The following is a 21,312-nucleotide window of genomic DNA, read 5'->3' on the forward strand; positions in this document are numbered from 1 at the left end:
CAACTTTGGCTATGGTGAGGGCACTGGAACTGGATGGGCTCTAAGGACCCTTCCAACCTAAGCAATTCTGATTCTATGATTCTATAATTTTTATTTTTTTAAACAGGAGAGATGCCTGATCTAATTCACAGTGTGGATCCACAACCATTGCAAGCAGGGAAGGAGCCCTGCATGGGGGTTCGTTGGGCAGAGATTCCTGAAGTTGGCCCTGACACCAGCACTGGGATGTCAGTGAAGCTCAACCTCAGGAGCATCATTGTGAGCACCCTTGCTGCTGCCAGCTACCTCGCTCCCATTCAAAGCTGTGTCTGCAAGAGAACCAGAGTGGAGAGAAGGAGAATTAGAGCATACAAAATGAGGAAAAAGACATTAGATGCACAGGAACATAGATTTTAAGTACCAACTGTCATTCCTTTTCCTTTCTTTATTCTATTTCTCTAATATGAATAATTTAGAAAATTAATAGATTAAAAATTAATGTATGCCATTGCAGAATGTGCATATGAAGATGCATTCATAGAGATTACTCTTTCCTCATTTCTACTGCAGGCCCAGTGCTGATCCTATCCCACTATGCTCAAATATTTTTATTTTTCCTTTGTAGATTTTAGATCCAAGAATGTAAGGGGAGATGAACAATGCTAGGAAATGAAACTGCCACCATACAAGATTGTGACTGTGGCATTTTTATACACAAAAATACATAAATAAATAAAAGCAGAAAGAAAAAAAGGACTGACTGAAAGGTATGTGAAAAATTCCTCTTTGGTAACCTGTCTCTGTGTAATCTGAGATTAGTCTAGTCAAGGAGGTGACTGTGGCTAACTTAGAATTGCCTGCTGTTTCAACTGTAGGCTATTCTAAAGACCTTAAAAATACTCAAAGCAAAAGAATAAGCCCAAGGGAGATGGACATGAAGTAAAAAGCTCAGTACCAAACATCCTGTTTTGGTAGAAAAGTTTCTATTCAGCTCCACTAAAGGCAGTTTAAAAATATACTTCTATCAGAAAGGGCAAAATAAAATATTTCACAGTAAGCCACAGTCAGCTATTTGCGAGGAAGTGCTGTGCACTTGCCAGGGGAGCACATTTTGTGATCCAGCCTTCAGGTTTGAGTTAAGTTCAAATTTTAGTAGAATCTGCATAACACACATAACTTTCCAAGATAAATCTAGCGAATACCTGTCAGCCCTCTATCTATTTTCACACTTCCAGGATTCACAGTGCTGAATTTTCCAAGCCACTATTCCATGTGAACTCTTACAGGAACTTTCTTATTATCTGCTTGATACAGATGAGGAACTTTGTCAGGGTGAGGATAAAGTCTGATACAGCGCAGTCACATTTTTCCACAGCACAGGCTGAGTTTTCTCTGCCTTGGGTTGATCAGCTCTTTGTGTCAAATCTATGTAAATCATTTTCAATCTCTTCACCTTGGGTTCACTCTGCACTTCTCTCCTTGCCTATTTCTCCCCTATTCTCATTCCTTACCTCATCCTCCTGCTCACCTTTTATTTCTACTTGGATTGTCTCTTCCTAACTGGATATACAAGCCTATAAGAGACAACCTTTTCCTCAAAAAAAACCACACAAAACAAAACAAGAATTACACAGGAAACATGCAATTAGCCTTGTCTTCACTGCCTTCATATTATTTTGTATGAGTGAATGTTGCCTTGCATTTCCATATCTACCCAGGTCCCGAGCCAGGTGAAGACATTTTGGCAAAAGGGGCCATCCTACTGTGCTGTTTTCTTAAACATTGCTTTGTGTTCATCTGTCTTATTGTCCAGAAGGAACCAGCTGCTGGTTTTGCAGTGTCTGGCTCCAGTCTGGTGGCCTTTTTTTCACTGTCCTAACAAATCATTTAATTATTAATTATTCTGGTTGACTTGCATTGTCCTACTCCATAGTGCATGAATTGGCCTTGCAGAGCAGTTTCTTGCAAGCCTCGTCCCCCGCCACAGCTGCATTTTCAGTGGTGTGCCTGATCTGCGTATAATTCATGGTTCAGCTGGGATTTCTGTGGAATAAATAGCATGACACCATTATGAAATGACAAAAGATGCCAGAGCTGTTATCCGTTGAAGTGGAGCCCAAGAGTGCCACTTCTACCAGACGAGCAACAATTGGGTTTGCAAGTGTAACTATATCCTATTGTTAATCCCAGCTCTGTCAGGGCATTTGAAACCATTGGTTATGTTGTAAGACCACTACAGCTTCCAAGTTTGAAATCTCTGTGTTCTCATTATGTTCTGAATGTTCATCATATCATCCATTTTTCAGTATTTAATGTTAATTACTAGCTTGGCTTTGCATTAGCAGAGAGCTAAATGATGTAGTACTGCAGAAAACTATTAAGATCTGCGTCACATAGGCAAACATAACCATCCACTTCCAGAATGTGAAATGGATAATGACTGGGTATAAAGGAGTTCTCAGAAACCCCAGCTGAATGTATTTAAGAGCAACGCTTCCTCTTTAAAGGGCTCTCTGCCAGAATGACACATCACTCTGCCTCACTGAAGTCATTTGTAAGCTGTCCTTTACAACGCTCTTTTCTCTCCTGTGTGCGATGCTTCTCTTCTCGTGGGTAATCTCAGAGGGAGGACGCATCTGATGGCAAAACACGGCACTGAGCAGAATAGTAAAAAGCTTGGGGAAAGCAAGAACCTAACTTTCAGTTCAGCGCAGAGGAAAAGAGAGGGCAGGACAATGTGAAAAGCAGAGCTGCACAGAAGGACTTGGATATCAACCAAATTCCCAATTCTTTGAGGCTGACTTGGGTTTTCCACTCAAAAGCACTCCCTTGGCTTCGGACCATAATGCAGTATTTGAAAGCATCCTGTGTAGCTCCTCGCATTCCTGGAGAAAGCCAAACTGGAACACACCCCTCAAAATGGCAGCTGAAGGTTGGGTACAGGCCCGGGAGGTTTGCACAGCATTCCCCTGTAGGGACAGTGCAAGGTGTATCAAAGAAAGTGTGTGAAGGGAGGGAAAGGAGTTTTAAAGCTCCATGTACCTTCCCCTCCCTTCTTCTCCTTCTGCCCAAGCACGCTCCAACACAATGAGTCACTGGTGGTTGTCACAGGCTTAGGATCCCCACTGTATTGTTCAGCACACCAGATCACAGCCCTTGTTTTCAACTCAGACATGAAAACTAGAACCAGAAACAGAGTGCACAAGCAAGCACATGGGAGTTTCAGCCATCCTGGTGGAAAGCAGGTCAGATAAAGTAACTGCAAGGTTTTGGTCTGCCCTGTACAAAACAAACCCTTTCTTAAAACAAAGGCTGGAAGAAAAGGGAGAGAGCATTGCAAACTTTTAATGAGCGGTTCCTCCCAAGCCTGGGGAAAAAATAGCAGAGGTGCTGCTTATGGCTGAGGAGAGGGAAAATCAACCTCCTGACTGTGAACGAAGGTTTATGGGCAGGGTAGGGATAGGCTCCAATAGAGCTTGCAAGTGAAGAGAAATTATTTCTGCCTGATATCACAGAGATGAGAGCCAGCACAGGGATGCGATCAACATGAAGAGAAAGGAGCTGGCAGTGAAAAAGTGATGATGGAATAATCCAAGCGATGGGAGAAGGAAATGACCATTGCAGCAAAGCTCCTGCTGCCATAAAAACGTTAAGCTGCTGAGTGCTAAGGAGCTATACAGGCAGCCTGGAAAGGTTACACATCAATGGAGTACGAACAAGAAATCTGCAAGGCATAAACTGGGCATGTGTACTTAAAGAGAAAATATTGACTACTTGGGTTATAGAAATAAGTCTTTACAATAACATCTGAAAATCCTTATGCCAGGACTTTTTTGCCCTTGTCAAGAAAGAAAGGTCAGCTTCTGGGTAACTCCCCCAGCAATTACCTGATTCACCCAAGCAACTGCTGTGTCTGCCGTCAGTTTCACTGCCTACACATGCCTCATGCTGTATGTTCTGTATGCGAAACTGCAGACTCACACTAAGAGCACAGACAGGACCAGAGTATGCAAACATGCTCCTAAGCAGAGAATATCTGGACAAAATCCTTTAGCAGAATTTTAAAATGCTGCTGCAGGTTTAACCAAATTGTGGTTACAAGATCAGCACTGAATTTAAAATGCAGCAGCTCCCACAGCAGTTCACAGCACTGGGGATGATGAGAGAAATGCAGCTGCTCAGTCGCTGGCTTTTTAAAGACAAATGGTGCATTTCCCTTTCCCTTGCCTTGCTCCAGTTTCTTGGGCTTTAGGGGGCCTTCCCTTTTGTCCTCTGAACATCCAGTGGTCCGCCTGGCTGTGCTGGAGCCCCAATCACTTCAAAACCACGGCTGGCAACATCCACAGTCCCAGCCTTCTGCTGCTGCGGGTGGAGGAAAGGGTGCCTTCTGACAATGAACTTCACATACGTGCAGACAAAAAATGCATTGTGCAGCTTGCTGCTTGCCTTTGTTTCCTTGTTTTGCAGAACTTGCTTCTCTCATCAACCTGCTGAGGGCTGCCAGGGGCTAACGTTGCCCTCATGGTGCTGAATTCGTCAGCCCAATGCTAAGCATAGAACAGAGAACATCTTGTACAATAAAATGAGCTGCTGGCTGGGGAAGGTAGGCTGTCAGCTGTAAGGAAATCTGACTTGTCCAGTAATCTCCTTCCTCTTTCAAGACTTTGTGGTCTCAGTGAAAAGACACTACAAAGATTGCTCCTATAGCCCTTTCAGTAATTCAGATAAATCCTACTGAATTACTGGAGTTACTTCCTTTTCATCTTTAACAGCAGACTTAGATCCAGACGCTCCTGTAAGCTGAAAACAAATGTAGGTTAAATACCCAGCAGGGATTCCTCTGCTATCCCCAAAAGCTACTTAACACTCATCTCCTCCTGGAATCACCAAAAGACTCCTCCCTGTTGGGAAAAATATATAGTAGGGCCATGGCCTAGCTTGGGGTGATTGCTACTGATAAAACACAAATGTAACAGCGGTGTAGGATAAAGGGAAAAGCAAAGCCAAGTATGTACATGGCTGTGGGGTTTTATAAGGCCCAAGCTCATCCTGTTAATGTCAGTGGGTATCTGTTTAGGACCAGAGGAGAAAGTTGCAAAACACTCTGTGGCTATTAGGTGTATATTTTAGAACAGCTATCTAAAAGCTATATTTATATTCCTATTGGTTTTGCCTTCCGCCAACCCTTGTGGCCACATTTTAACAATACGTACAAGCATTCAGAAGAAGAAAATATAAGTCACTGCTTCACAAGTCTCCACTTCAGATGTTATTTTCTTGCAAGGTCATGCTCCCACAAGAGCTCTAACACCAGTATCCAGTTGCAGCAAACCATAGGACCAACCTCATTTGCTAACAGTGAAAGCAAAGTTGCCTGTGACAGTGGTTACACTTTGGGGTGAAGGAGGCAACCACAGCAGACGTTTTTTGTTGCTCTCAGATTCCACCAAGCTTGAAGGATGCAGATCTTTTTGCAGCCTTTCCATCTTGTGAATATCCATTCAGTATACATGTGGGTTGCTATTTGGGCCAGGCATGTTATTGCAAGATAGAGCAGCGTAGGGTTGCTCTTACCTTGCTCTATCCTCCAGACTTAACTCTGGAAAGTCTGTTTTCTTGGAAGCTCTCTCCTTCAATCTATCTCCAGGATGATATAAAGGCACTGTGCCAGAAGACTGGGAGGAACCATCTATGGGAGATCCACATGGATAGATTGTGCTGGTGCTGTGTCATTTGCAAGAAGAGCCTGGAAAAGGCTGATGTGGGACATGTAAGGTCTGTGTGGCACAGGGATCCCATCTCTGTGCCTCCATGCTTCCCATGCCCAGGCTGAGAGGACGGTGAGGAGCTTGCTGGTGGGGCAAGGTGTACAAGCAGCCTGGCCAACGCACCAGTCCATGATATAAGGCTGTTGTTGAGAAAGTCCAGTTTTCTCAGGGTTTTCAGATGTATTTACCTAAATACTTTGCAGCCTTGGTAGACAAACCCAGACATAATGACTGGTGAGTTGCTGCCTGCTCCTCATAAAACCATGGAACAGTGATTGCGCTCAGTGTGGTGCAGAGCTATCATGGAAAGGCATCATCCTTCCTTTATTTGCAAGGGACCATTATTTTGTTATTGCTGTATCACCTACTAGTGTCATTGCAGTTAAATGTCTATTAGGACAGTGTCTCTGTTATTAACTTTTGGTCTTAGAAGTTTATAGCTTGGCAACCATGGCACTATTAGCAAGGTTTTTAAGGCTGACTTATAAGAATCTCAGCCTGGAAGCATATTTATTTCCTAAAGTCTGTGCTTTAATATTGTCATTTTAAAAGGTGTTCATTTTTTTGTTGTTGTTGTCGTTGTTTGTTTGGTTGGTTGGTTTTGCTTTTGTTTTTTAAGTGAAGTGGTTTTTTATCTTTCAGGTTTTCTGTTCCATCTTTTTTTCTCGGGTGATGGCTTCAAGGTTTAAAGACACTTGATTGAGATGGAAGGGACAGACAGGGGACAGAGCTGTGTGCAATACCACTTCTCACCACCTCCCAGGCCTGATTTCAAAGGTGAGCATTCCTAGGGCCTGCCCTAGGGATACAGGAGGAAGAGGCACCTCCTAAAGGCAGCTGGGTGGAGACCTTAACAGACTTTCACATCTGGAGAGCCTCCAGCACAGCAGGAGCTGAGGTGCAGGTGAAAAGGAGCAGAAGCCCAGCACACAGCTCCCGTCTGTAGGGATGGCTTAGCAGCCCCTCACAATAGAAGCCAATGCGCTACAGAATGCATGCTTGGCTGTGCTGTGTTCTACATGTGTCAACTCTGGAAAAAGAAGGAGAAAGGGAAAGAAAGAAAAAGCAGAGAGAAGGTTGATAACGGAGTTTATAACAAGGAAAAAGAATATCAAATGTTTCAAGGCTCTTTTACCTTGACTGCATACCTTACCCCAACCTCGAACACCTTGAAGAAGAGCAGGTGTGGATGCTCAGCAGAGACAGATGCCCCCAATTACTGATTATCCATGCTTGAAAGAAATTGCTTGAAGTTTGCTGCCTTGCAAGATTTTTCTGGTAGGGTTACTTGTCAAAGGAAGTACACATGCACAGTACTAATGTTAGCAGTGAGTGGGATTTACAAATGACATTTATCTCCGACATTCACAGAATAATAGCTGAGGGAGGAAAAGGGAGAGCGTGCATGTTTGGCTATTTCATTACCCAAAACTGGAGCACCTTATCTATGGTGCATGTGTTCTGAACTGTGAGAAATCAGCGAGTAGGCAAATATATCTATAGCTATATATAAATATGTGTGCATGTATGTGTTTTAGCATAAAGTGAAAGCACTTCCTCTAGTTCCCCCTGAATCATTACAGAGATCTCTTTTAGTTTGGCTAAAAATACAAACATGGTGTCATCAAACACGACCAAGAGGCAGCAGTCTCAGAGATACTACACAGTCATGTGCAGCCATGAAAAACAGGATTATAAGAGCATTTGCACTGAAATAAGAGTGGCCAGTGAGCTGATGCATCAGCAGACCGCCAAAAATATACCTGGGCACATCCAGGAGGAGCTTCTTTTGGGGTTCACATTTTTATCTGGGTGAAAAGCTCCCAGCCCCTGGGGTCTGCCTCAGGTCTGCTCCTCTAACTAATTTAGCAGGGATTGAGCTGCTAAATGGGGAGGATTTGAAACCAGCCTCAGCACTGCAGCAGTGCACGCTCCTGTGCTGTTTTGCAGCTAGCCCCAGGAATAGCTCTGATGTCAGCGAGGAGCTCTCTCACTGGCAGCTGTCCCCTCTCTGCCAGCCTGTCAGATAAAGGTCAGCGAGCTCCTCAGACAGACCTGGCACACTATGCCCCATCATACCCACCCACCCACAGCAAAAGGTGCGCTTTCCCCTGTGGCTGCAGTGCTGACCAGATTTCCTCACACTAAATCAATTCCCTGGAAAGAATACAAGGAATTGCAGGGTTATCCAGCTTCACCCCCAGGAATCCACCCCTGAACAAATAGGGTTAGCAAACCTCATTCATACCAGTAACCATAATGGCCATCTTGCCTGAGTAAGGACAGAGTTAGGACTCCAGAGTTTGGCCCAAATCCTAGACTATATAAATAGATTTCTATGAATCAAAGCTCCATTATGTAAGGCATAAAAATAAGAGAACAAATGAGAGGAAAAATGAGCTGAACTTCAGAGTCTGCAACGAAGCATCAGCTGAAGGTTTTGGGCACTGAGTCAAGACACAGATCTTTTTCTTTTTCTTTTCTTTTTCCAGTTTGCTGCTTTGCTTTAAAAGTGACTCATTCGCTCCCCCTACACCAGCTCTTTCCATGTTGTTTCAGACATGCCTGTAACACTTCAGAGCCCAGCAGGACCACCAGAACTGCCTCTTGCTGACTGCTCCGTCCACATTTGCACTTCCGAATTAGAGGGAGGGGGAAGGGATGTGCACCAACAATAAGTGCCTCAAACACATACAACCAAGGTAAAAGCGCTGCGGCGGCGCGAGGCACGTTGCAGCTCGCAGTGAATCGCGCTGTGACTAAACACAGCATGTGACAGCCTTCTATATTTAGCGGTGGCTTTTGCTTTTACACTCTTTGAGATACTCTGTCAAAAAAAAAAAAAAAAAAAAAAAAAAAAGCATCTATGTTTGTGCATCTCAGCAGAAGAATGAGCCCCTGAAGGTGTAGGAAATGACAGACAATGGCTCTGCTTACAGTCCCGCTGCTTTGGGGCATTTGTTTATCAGCAGCGGGCTCGACGCCCTCCCCACCTCTGGCACACTCTCATCCACTCTCTGCTTCAGCCACGGGAGTATTTTTAGCTGATGGAGCACAGGCGTTCCACCACCGGGTCTCCTTGTCACACCTTTTGCACAAGCCATCACAACAGAAGGTTTGCGAGCATGTCACAGTCATCCTCCTTGTCCCCTCGTCATCCCCTTAAAAGATGAGGCACTTTGCTTTTTTCCTTTTCTTAATTTGTGTTAGTTTGCACACACCCGTGGGTGATAAGTGTGTGTTTTGTGCAAGGTTGTGAGGTAAGTGTCGGATGTAAATTGGCCTGAAGTATTTTCTTCGGTTAAGGGAAATTCTGGTAGTCATGTATGTATCCTGGAAAGAACAAAATAGGAAAAGAGCTTTATATTGTCGGGTTTTTTTGTTTGTTTGTTTTTGTTTTTGTTTTTCCTTTTAAATCATCCTTAAAAGTTGTCCTTTTGGAGGAGGTTTCCTTTTTTTTTCCTTCTTTTATTGTAGTTTTCTCCAGTGTTTGGTAAACAAAAGCATTTCTCACATTCACTTGTATTGCACGCATCCTTTTAGGGCTATAAATAGTTGCAGAAATGATACTTTCTTTCACAGTCCCCTTTCCATTCTGTTTAAAGCCTTGCCTGGCTGCCTTTAAAGAGGGCCTGGAGACATCCAGATAACACAGTGATGCATGCCTATAAGAACTCAAGCTGCACTAATAGTCTAGCTGGAATAAGCATTAGAGCATTCCCAGTATTCCAAATTTCCATAAATAACATAAATTAACCTCCCAGCTATTTATATGCAGTACCGACAACAATGGCCTTTTATTTCATTCCCTTTCCCTCCGCCCCCATTCACAAAATCAATATTCAGCTGACATTCTGGGGATGGCATCCATTTTTTTGCAACAGGCTGCACAAGCACAATGGATGCTACGTATGTTCACTAGGAAACAGCCATTCCAACGTCCCTCCGCGGCCTGTTGCTGCTCCGTGCAGGCCTGGAGATCTGTAAAACAAAGGTAAGGCTTGTGCTACAAGGAGCCCTGCATACTGTCACATACCAACAGGAGGTCCCTTTGCCACTGAAGCCATGTCAGCCGTAAGTCTGTACAATGGTAACTGTAGGAAGATTTCTTTGCATAGGCCAGAAAGGGGATAAAACTCTCATCCTGCAGCCCTTACAGAGATTCTTGGTCCATAGCCCAGCTCTAGACCTATACTCTGTGTTTCCAGGGTTTGAACAAAGTATTTTGTGCGCTACCATAGCAACTGATGCTAACATATCTGCTAGCAGATGGCAGTTCCAGGAAGGAGGCCTGAAAATGTCTGTGTAACAGTCTTTGCATCCCTAGGACATTTCAGAAATACTCTGCTTCATAGTCTTCTCTTCCTGCAAACTTGGGTATGATGGCTTGGCACAGGGCTTTAAGAAGTGAGGGCAGGGCAAGCAGGGAGCTGCCTTATCAGCAGGAGTGGCAGCTGGACTGGGCAAATCAACAAAAACTTTTGTAAAAGCACAGATCAAGTAAATGCATAGAAAAAAAAATGAAATAATGGAGAAGACTCATAATAGCTGTTATACAGGAAAACCACTTTCACAAATTTACTAGTTTCCTAGAGAAGGCAATGAGCATGTAGATAATTCATTTGGTTGATGAAATAGGAGTGGATATGAAACCAGTTTTCACAATAATGCTTACTAAGGAGTCTTTAAGATGTTAAACTAGAGAGAAAGTTTTTCAGGGATTAAAGTTAAATGAATCAAAGAGGAGGGATAAATGTTAAGGTCCTGTGGAGGTCTGTTCTGTTTCTCTCTTGTTAAGCATATTCATTAACCACCTAGAGAAGGCAATGGAGAGAAGCTGATGAGGTTTATCGATGATACTAAGCTGTTGAAGCTGTAAAAATGAATGATGACTGTGTAGAATCACAATTTAGTTCTGTGCTACTAAGCAATAGGGTAATAAGATGTCAGGCAAAATTCAGTGCCTGTGAACATGATATCTGTGTGCTCAGGGAAAGGCAACCCTAACTTCAGAGGCACAGTGGTGGAGGGCTAGCTCTTAGCCCTCAGATAATTTATCCTGGTGTTAAAATTAAGCTTATTCTACAAAAACATTAGGTTTAACAGCACCAAAAAAAGGCAAATAGCATCTCAGGAAAGGAACAGAAGTCAAAAATTATTGTTATTCCCATATCTTGAATCCTCTGTGGATCCTCCCATCTTTAAAGAATAAAATAAAACAAAATAGAAATGAAATTACAGAAAAAAGACAAAAACATGCAACACAAGTGATTACAAGTCTAGAAAAAGACTCAAGAAGCAAGTAAGCAACCCAGAAGTCTTTATTCTAGAGAGAAAGTTGACTAAGCAGTGAAGTGCTGGGTATCTCGGAAATCTTGAATAGCATGGAGGAGCTAGAAAGGCAATGATTATTTGCTCTTCCTATACTACAGGATGTATACAGTATCAAATTTTTAACCTACCCGAAGTGGGTCCTTTCAGTATCTAACAGGGAGCTACAGGAAAGAAGGGGACAGACCCTTTAGCAGGGACTGTGGTGACAGAACAAGGGGGAAATGGTTTCAAGCTTAAAGAGGGTGGATTTAGGTTAGACTTAAGGAAAAAGTCTTTTACAGTGGGGGTGGTGAGGCAGTGGAACAGGTTGCCCAGAGAGGTGGTGGATGTCCCGTTCCTGGAGACTTTCAAGGTGAGGTTGGATCAGGCCCTGGGCAAGCTGATCTAGCTGTGGTATCCCTGTTCACTGCAGGGGAGTTGGACTAGATGACCTTTAAAGGTTCCTTCCAACTCTAAGGGTTCTATGATTCTATGATTCTAACTTTGTTTCAAAATAATTGGGGCACTTTTTTTGCAAAGCAAAGATCACACTGAAGAACTGCCACAGGATATTCTAAGTCCCAAAAGCTTCAATGGTTTCCAAAGGACAATTAGACAAAGTCATAAGGAAAGATCGTCATGAGCTGTTGTGCTCAAAGATAACACCTCCGGCTCAGGAAATATCTAGTTTAGAGATGGCCAGGATCTGTGTATGTATCTACATCACTGTCATCTTGTTTGTGTTTCCCTATCTACTGCAGGTAGCTGTTGGTAGCTGAGCTAGCTGGGCCTTTGGTCTGGGTGGTAGGTCTCTCTCATGCTGCAAAATTTGAACCACAGGAACAACTCTCAGGCTGTGTAAAATGTAAAGTTGTTTTTCACTGAATGTTAATCTGCATCAGCTGCTTCAGATCTACCATAATTTTATAATAGCTCACTTTGAAATAGAAGAGATGATTCACGATATGCATGAAGGGAAGTAGAGTACTTGGTCTTAGGCTTTTATGAATCCTCTGGACCGTGTTCTTTTTCCATGTTTTGTCTTTTTATATGTTTTACCTCGAATGTCAGCAGTGATGCTTCCTTTACTGGGAAAATGAAGACATTGATTTTACAGCCTTCCTCTTCCATTAACTATTTTTCAGTAGGAATTTACTGACATTTGATTTTAGATTTTCTAGTGGAATAAGTAAGGGTCATATGATGGCAACTGGATTCACCCTACGTCGTATCTCACTCAAACAACTGTAACTGCCTATAGGATTAAAAATTATTAGGCTAATGAGAGCAAGAATCTGCTCCTAATGTATCAAGTCTTTCTTTAAGAGTCCTGTTTGGTTCATCTTGCTTCAGCTGCTGCACCTAATGGGGGGCTTTAATAAGCCTTAAAGAGAACTCATAAATTTAAAAATACTCAAGAGCATAGCAGAAAATCCTGCCCTGAATAATTGTTCTGAAATGTTCTAAAAGGAACTCAATTTCCTTCTCAATAGCCTCAGTAATACTTTGAAGAGAGAAGAATGAAGGTGAGGACACGCATTACATTCTGTAGAGGTAGAGAAAGAAACCTTTTTGCAATGAATATGTCAGGGGAATATATCTAACTGGGCTTATATCTGTGAAAATATGACCTCTGATTTTGCCAAGGTCAGTAAAACCTACTGTGATTTGCTTTGTAAGTGTCGGTCACACAAGTCAAAGCTGCCTCTAGGCAACTTTAATTTCTGTGCCCAAATGCAACAAGACGTGATGTTTATGAAAGGTTTGCAAAATCCTCATGTATGTGGAGGAGCAAGATTATCTGGTCCAAAACAAGTCTGTTTCTTTACTGTAAATTCATACAGAATTACATATCAAAAAGCCATTGAGAGCTGTTAATCTAATGTGAAACAAGCTTCTTAATTTTTATTTCCTGGTTCACCTTGTTTACGTGTAGATGCTGTTCTTCTCTTAGCCTCCACAGTGACACACACAAGAAGATCTTGTACACAGGCCCATGGTGCCATTTGTTGAGACAATCTGTTATAGTTCTGGGTTACAAGATTTGCTGAATATTTCTTGGGTAAAAGCTGAGAAGAAGAAGGGTGGTTCCTGCACTGTGTCCTGGAGGCCTTTATATGGCTATTCAGAGGCTGTTTCTGCACCCTGCAATAGCCTTTTTTGGAGACGAAGATAGGCACATGGGGTCAAACTATTACCCATTCCTTCAAACATTCCTGATTCTTAGTGTCAGAAAAAATGAGCTACCAGCGTCCACTGCACTTGTGTTCACATGGGATTTCTTTATTGTGCTAGGAATAAGAGGATTTCCATAGAAGGGTAAAGCATTCTGCACCCTGCCTGAGGCTGGCCAACTATAGATGTTTCTGAAAAAGGTGCCAAGATCTTGTTAAGTAATTGTGGAGCAGCATGATCTCCAAAATAGTTTTCAGTTTACCTGCAGCATGAAAAGAAAGTGGCTTATAACCTGTGATGTTAGGCGATTTGGTTTTCTGGTTGTCCTACACAGAATAACAATAGGTATACTTTTATTAATGTAAATGTTTAAATTCCAAATAATACCTTGCTTTTTTCATGCCTTGTGGAAATGAACTTGTCAGATTTTTGAAAAAATATTTACCATTTACTGGAAATTGTTAGCTTTCAGTTTCACTTCATTTTTAACTCAGACAGTGCAATATTCATTGCTTGTGTGCCAGAGGATGCTCTTCTGTGCTCCCTTTTATTCACCTTCTGTCTAAATGAGCAAGCCCAGCCCACTTGTTAACTTTCCACTGAGAAGCCTCCCCTCCCCTCACTTCAGCTGTTTTATCACCAGATTTCTCTATCCTCTTTAGAAAGAGTGGTCTACTACTAAAGTGAGCATCACATATTACCTTATAATGCCTCTGTAGATGTAGATAATATCCTCTTACTCATTTTGTATTCATCTGAAGCATCTTGATTGTTTTCTAATAGCTATGGTAGTTTGTTTGGTGCATTGATGCTGCCATTTAAAAAGATGCTCACAAATCCTTCCAGTTCTTTTTGTTGAATCACACAATATCCTGACTTGGAAGGGACCCACAGGGACCAACAATTCCAGCTCCCAGCTCCACACAGCACCACCCAAATTTCAAACCCTATGTTTGAGGGCAGTGTCCAAATGCTCCTTGAACTCTGGCAGATTGATCCCGTGACCTTGGGAGCCTGTTCCATGCCTGACTACCCTCTGGGGAAGAATCTTTTCCTAACACCCAACCTGACATTCCCTTGATGCAGCTCTTTTCAGAGAGGGTGAGAGTCCCAGACAGCAGCAAGAACAAGAGCAAGAGGAGGAAGGGAGAGAGAGGATAAAAGGAATGTGATGGTATCTATCAGTAGCATCAAGACAATTGAGGACTTCTTGGTAAAGAAATTCAAATTATATCTATCTGAACGTTGGTGACATTGCATGCCTATAACATCAGGACTAGAAACAGTATTTAAATTACTCGACCTCTAAAAGCTAAGGACATAGAGGAAGAACATTCACCTCCCAGTGCAGCTGTCAAGCAAACACTTTTCAAGGGCAGCAGACCCAAGCCTCTAAGCACTGCACCTTTGCCAACAGCAGCTCACTCCTGCCAGCTCACTCCATCTTGCTAGGTCTCTTAGTTGCTCATTACAGCTCCTTCTTGTCTCATGAACCAATTACAGGTTGTGTACACTTTTGTGGCCACAGTGGTTTCCCCTCCTTTCCATCCTGACATACTTCAAATGCTTGCTCTAGATAAGGTGTTGGAACTTCTTGCTAGCACTTAGCCATGCTGAGAACTGCCAGCCTACTGGGTGCCCTGCGCTTCTCAGCCCTCAACTGTTTTTTCCTTCTTCCTGCAGCTATTTGCTCTAATAGCTTTTTGTCAAGGACTTTTTGTCAGGTATTTGTCGTGACATTTCTGGAAGTCTGGTGCTCAGTTTTGCCTGGGTCACTACAGAACAACCTTGTCCATACCTCTAAGGTCTTTGGGGAAAGGCAATTTTTTTAATTCTTGATTTAAACTCCTGCTTTCTCCTGCAAGTTTCCTTCAGATTCAGATGAAGAAGCAATGTGAAATTTCACAGGAGGGAAAAGGTGCGCAGCAGAAGATGAGATATGGAGGATGATTATGCAGGAATCCTGTTCAACTAGAATTGTAGGAAAGTCATCTCATCTCCTTGCTGGAATGTCTCATGCTGATGGGTGCAACCCTTTCCCAGTGACTGTGAAAATCTTGATAAGGAAAGTGACGAGACACTCAGTGCAGCTAGAGCTCTAAGGCTTGGGTTTGCCCTCCCACACATTTTGGGTGGGCAGACAAACCACAGACTGTCATCTGTGAAGTAAGAAAGCATTGGGTACATTTAATTACTACATTAGCTCTTACTAACACTTTCAGCGCCAAGAATTGGTAGAGCAGGGCTTGGAGTTGTTGTTGTTAGCGCTTTGTTTTTACCAGGACATAGCTTTCGGGGTAAGAGCTCATGTATCTGAGAGCTCAAGTCAACTCATTAACAGGCATTTACTGCAATAAACAGACCAGGAAATAGTTGTGGCAAAGCAAAGAGCTGAGTGTCTTTAATTCATTCTCATACATTTGTTCTAATCATTTCTTAAGCTATCTTTTCACACTCACAAGGTTTTATCTTTGGAAGTCTTCTACTTCCAACAACCTTATTTGTTTGGAAGACGAAGAAAATGAAGCAAATAAAGGATCTTCTCAGGTACAAAAATGTCTCCCAGCCCTTGGGATTTAGGAACCACAGAAATCCACTTTGAAAATCTGTGCCAAAGAATTAATTTTAACCAGATCTGTTCACTGCTCAGTTCACTTAGCAGCAGTTGGCTGGCCACAACTTCATTTTACATCACATACCCTCTTTTCAGAAACCCAAAAGATTGATCCAAATTCTATAGGGACAGCAATAGTCTCTCAGCCAGCTACTGACTTCCACTTTTCCCGTGGGCCCAGCCTCTCCAGAAGATAAATCAGGCTCTTGACCCCCCATAATCATCTAGCTCACCAACTGCCTGAGTTTAGTTCAAAATACAACTGCATGAGCTGCTCAGATACAAGCTGCTGGCTCCCAGGATGTGTGGGCATCCAGGAGCTTGCCTGGGCTGTGCTTGGCCAGAGGCAGCACATGGCACAGCTTTGACTGCCACCGTGGTAAGTCACGTGGCCCATTGACCTAAAAAGTTTGGGCACTGGTGCTTTACACAAGAAAGGGAAATCATAATCTCATTTGGCAGTTTTCTCTTAGAGCACAAGCTGAGGCATCCAGAATGAGTACGCTGCTGTTCTGATGTGATCTAGTTACATATTTGGGTAAGCAAACACCTGAATCAAAACAAGCTTTCTGACAGATCTGGGATCTTTCAGTTATTTTTCCGTAGTTGGAATATCTGAAATGAGTCAATGCAAAGTCACTATTGCTTAATGTTAGGGGATCAGTGGCAAAAAAAAAAAAAAAAAAAAAAAAAAAAAGGCAAAAAGACAAAAAACAACACAAAACAGTTAAGAGCTTTTCTGTTAGTCAGCATTTCCTTCCTGATCCCACGACAGGAACCAAAGGGTGTGTGACAGCGCTGCACTCAGCCCTCCCCGTGCACACTTACCTCATGCTCACCGGGGAAGGAGAAAGCTTTTGTGCTGCCCAAACGTGTCTTGTAACCCTGCCGCTTGCCCCCCGGCCATGGAAATGCCCTGACACCACATGTCTCTTTATAGCATGCTCAGGCTCGTAGAATCCATCTTGCGTTTTCTTACCTCAGCTTTAAACTTGGTGTTGAATCAGAGGCTCAAATACTGCAGTGTTTGTTGTTCAAAGCAGAATTAGAAAACTACACAGGAAAAAATAAGAAGATCACTTCCATTTTCTTTCCCCTCCCCCCTCAATGATCCACTTTTACTAAACCAACAACTTTGATCGAGGGCAATTTTGTTCTCTTTTATTTCACCTTCAACTTCTGACATCCATATCCTTGTCAAGCACAAACATGACTGAACTCATGCATCACAGCACCACAGTTTTACTCCAAGGAGAACTATTAAGCCTGATGTAAACACTCTGTTGTTTTCCTTTAGTTCAAAGGTGAGATATTAAGCAGATTTTGAACAGGGTGAATGAAAACATTTTGTCACTGAACCCAGTATAGATTTTTGTTTGTGAATGTCTTTTAGACATATGTCCTGCACACATAGCAAGGTCAGTGGGCACAGATAGCCACAACCCAAATCAGTCCAGAGATTTGCAGTGATACAAACAAAGTAGAGGAAGTGCGGGTATGGACAAGCTCTCTGACTTCACACACATTGCAGTTGAGCTCTAGCAACAGTCCGTCCACAGAGCTAAGCTCCGTTCTCATAGGCATCATTTTCTAGAAAGAAGGGACCTGGTTACTCCAGAGAGCACTTAATGAACAGTGTTGGGCTACACTTCAGTGAGTTCACCTTGGCTAACTTGGCTATTCTGCATGTAGCAATGGCAACCAACAGGACCTAGGGCCATGTGGAGACCATGGAGAGCAAGTCCCATGGCAGGGCTGGGTTAATTGTGCCACCTCTTCACCCTCATCATACTTGACTCATCCACCCTGCACTGGGACATTATCATACCCAGCTAGGAGGCATGTATCATGGCAGTGGTTTTCTGAAAGCAGAGAAGATAGAAGAGTCCTACAAGGGCAAAAATGTCCTAATAGAAGGTACACAACCCTTGCCGTTACATGCAGTCTGAGGCTTTCTTAAACAGATGTAGATTAATCCAAGTTCTTCCTTTAAAGTTCTAGACATAGAAGAATTGGCCATGCTTGTAAGATCACTTATTTCATTCTCTTTGTTATTGTTTACCTCTGCCTTCTTGGACCTGTGACCAATGTATTTTAATAAGGACTGCGTCTCCCTGCAGTCACAGCCCCTCATGACTCCCTCAGCTGCCAGAGGGAGATGAACTAGAGCCACATTCATCTTGTCATGGACCTCTGCATCCAGCACCCAAGTGCTGGGTTTTAGCATCTCCAGAGACTCCTCCAAAGCTCATTTTTCTCTCTGATAGAAAACAAAGTGACTGTTTGGAGCTCACAAGTGGAGCAGGAGGAGCTCTTTTCCTGGGACACTGCCTAGAAGAGCTAGAAGGCCATTCACAAAGGGAACCCACAGAGGCATCAAGCACACTAACTTTTGGAGTGAGTCTAAAACCTGCAGGAGGAGGCCTAATGTCACGAGCGAGATGTGCTCCTTTCTGCTGACGGGAGTGAAAGTACCTGGGGCTCCAGAAACCAGGCACATCTCCCAAGGCTGCTGTCTGAAAAAGGCACATAATAATAGAAAAAAAAACCTGCCTAAGACAAACATTGAATATTTTTCCTTACAAATGACACTCATGTGCTCAGGAAGGTGAGTGACTGCTTATCACCTAATATTTATATATATTTTATTCTTATTCACACCATTCTCACAGAGTGTCAAGATCTCAGAAGGATTTTGTCTAAATACTTGCATGAATGAGAAAAACTCATTTTTTTCTTGTGCCAAACACTTCTGCTTTTCCCAGCTTACTATAAGATAGTTTCAGGACTGTACAACTCTCCTTTTACATTTAACCTCCCTGTCACTCTGGTTTTAACACTGGACTGAAATTCAGTCAAGTATAAGCCAACTGCAGAGTGGCTGTTGTGCAGTGCTCCTTGATTTTATTATTTAATCTTCTTTTCATCTTGCTCATGCACAATATCTAGGGCTGCACACATTTGGCACAGTTATGAAATATCCTATCTCCCTTTCTGCATCCTAGGAAGAGAAGGAGAAAGGAAAGGGGAGATTTCATCTCCATGACTTGGTATCATGCTCTGAATGTTATTCACTGCACTAATAACTATATCAGCATGTTTATAAGCTGATGTGCTTTTAATTGTTTCACTCACTCTCTCATACACATGAAGTAAGCACTCTAATGGGTTCTGTACCTTTCATCCTTTATTTTATTGCTAATGGCATCTCCAGTAATATAAAATGACGGATGAGCGCAGTCTGAGAAAAACTGAAAAATCAATGCACGTTCAGACTCTGTATTAGGGCAGTAAGAAGCTGTGGCTGCCAGGCACTGTGCTCCTCTTGAGCCATGCTGCAAGCGTAGGATGGGAGCAAGGAGGAGGGCAAGGAAGGGCATATCTGCAGAATGCCTCTTCCCACACCCATGTGCAGTGGTGAAGGACAGCAGCACCAGGTGCCATGTACTCTCTGATCTGAAATCCCACCTCCCATTGGAGTTGAGCCCCAGTTGCAAAGAAGGTGGCTCCACCATGCTTCATGTACAGGCACAGAGGCAGAGCAGCTGCCAAACATGTGGGTATAGGATGTTTCCATCCTGCTCATGAACACAGCACTTAAGCCACAGCTGAGGTCATCCACATTCATATGCTTGGAACCAGCCTAGCACAAAACCACTGAGCTAACTGGGCCTTCGTCTTCCCAGACTCTGCCTGAAGAGGTCCAAAGGGGCCTTAAGAAATGAGAGGAGCAATGACAAGCTTGTTCCTTGAGACCATCCAGCATCCATATGTGAGTGAGTAGTGTCCAGCAGTTGGTGTGGGCAGATCACTGTTTGTGAATGAATGTGCCTGGAAACGTTTGATACTGTCTGCTGGTGTCAGGCACAGTGGCCTTTCAGCATCTAAAGGGGAGCTACAGGAAAGAAGGGGACAGACCCTTTAGACTGTGGTGACAGAACAAGGGGAAAATGGTTTCAAGCTTAAAGAGGGTAGATTTAAGTTAGACTTAAGGAAAAAGTCTTTTACAGTGAGGATGGTGAGGCAGTGGAACAGGTTGCCCAGAGATGCCCAGAGATGTGGTGGATGTCCTGTCCCTGGAAACTTTCAAGGTAAGGCTGGATCAGGCCCTGGGCAAGCTGATCTAGCTGTGGTGTCCCTGTTCACTGCAGAGGAATTGGACTAGATGACCTTTAAAGGTTCCTTCCAACTCTGAGGATTCTATGATCCAATAACAGCAGGGCAGCTCTTGTGAGAAACATCTGAGAGTCCTCTTCATGGCTAGAGCAGCATTACACACATTCATCAGGATACCACATCCCCATGTCCAACATCACATACAGCCACCAGCCAACGAGGCTGTAAATAATGCACAGGGGTAGGTACTTGCCATTTCTAGTTCTCTAGGTATCTGTTTTTCTTACAGAAAAATATACCTTGGTCTCTGTTCACTTAAAATAAAAATAAAAATTAAAAATTAGGAAATTTTAAACTTTTTTTTAAAGCAATAAGAACTCAATAATCTATTAGGTACCAGGAATATTTGATACTTTTAGGGAAAGGAACCCTAGAGCAAGGAGGATTACTGTTTGTTTGAAAACAAAATTCCCTTTCAAAGCAGACTCTAGCCTGGAGTAGATATCGCACTGCCAAGTTACAGAAGCCCGTAATGGAAATGCTGACAGACCTTCAGCACCACCACAGTCACAGTGACTTTATAAATAGCCTTTGCAAAATGTCTGGCATGCAAGATGGGTTCAAGCAGACACTTGACAGAATCTGGCAATTGAACCGATGAATGTTTCAGAGAACAAACATCAGTGCAATGTTTGTCTGCGTACTCAGTCCTGCAGGTGGCTCGAGTGCATACCTACCTATTCTCCAGTGCCAGACACTATGCATTAAGGATGCTGTTCTGGCAGATACAATATAGCTTCCCAAACAAAGCTGTAATATGACCTACTTTGCTCAGTCTAGTACTATTCAATAATAAGTGGCCTCTACTGGGCTTCTACATGTAGACAACATCAAACACATTTCACTGAAGTGTTTAGATATTGATTTTACTCAGCCTGGGAACTTCAAAGTAGGCTTCTTCCATGTCATCTTGAAAACGCATCCTCTTGCTCCTGCTGTACAGATTCTCTGTTAGAGCATGTGCATGTACGATTCCCGCAGCTGCTAAGCATCCCTCTGATACTTGTTTCTAAATTAAGGGCAATTGTTGTGTCTCTTTATCCCATAATGGCAGTAACTATTGTGTATAGCAATGAAAAAGCTGTCTCTGCTGCTTGGCTGCTGTACTGTCAGCCAGCCATGCTGGAAGCATGTTTTTTAACTGTGTGAAATAAAGCGTCAGTCTCAGGTAGAAGTACTGAAAGCATTGTTTAAAATTCGTGAGCCCACTTCTGCAGACTTAGGGCCTGTGCTGAGTTTTTGTCACCACCCATATGTTCTGGGGATCTATCTCTATCTGATCGCTTC

This window comes from Phasianus colchicus, chromosome 2 (genome assembly GCF_987193195.1).
Source record: "Phasianus colchicus chromosome 2, bPhaCol1.hap1.1, whole genome shotgun sequence".
Taxonomy (NCBI): Eukaryota; Metazoa; Chordata; class Aves; order Galliformes; family Phasianidae; genus Phasianus; species Phasianus colchicus.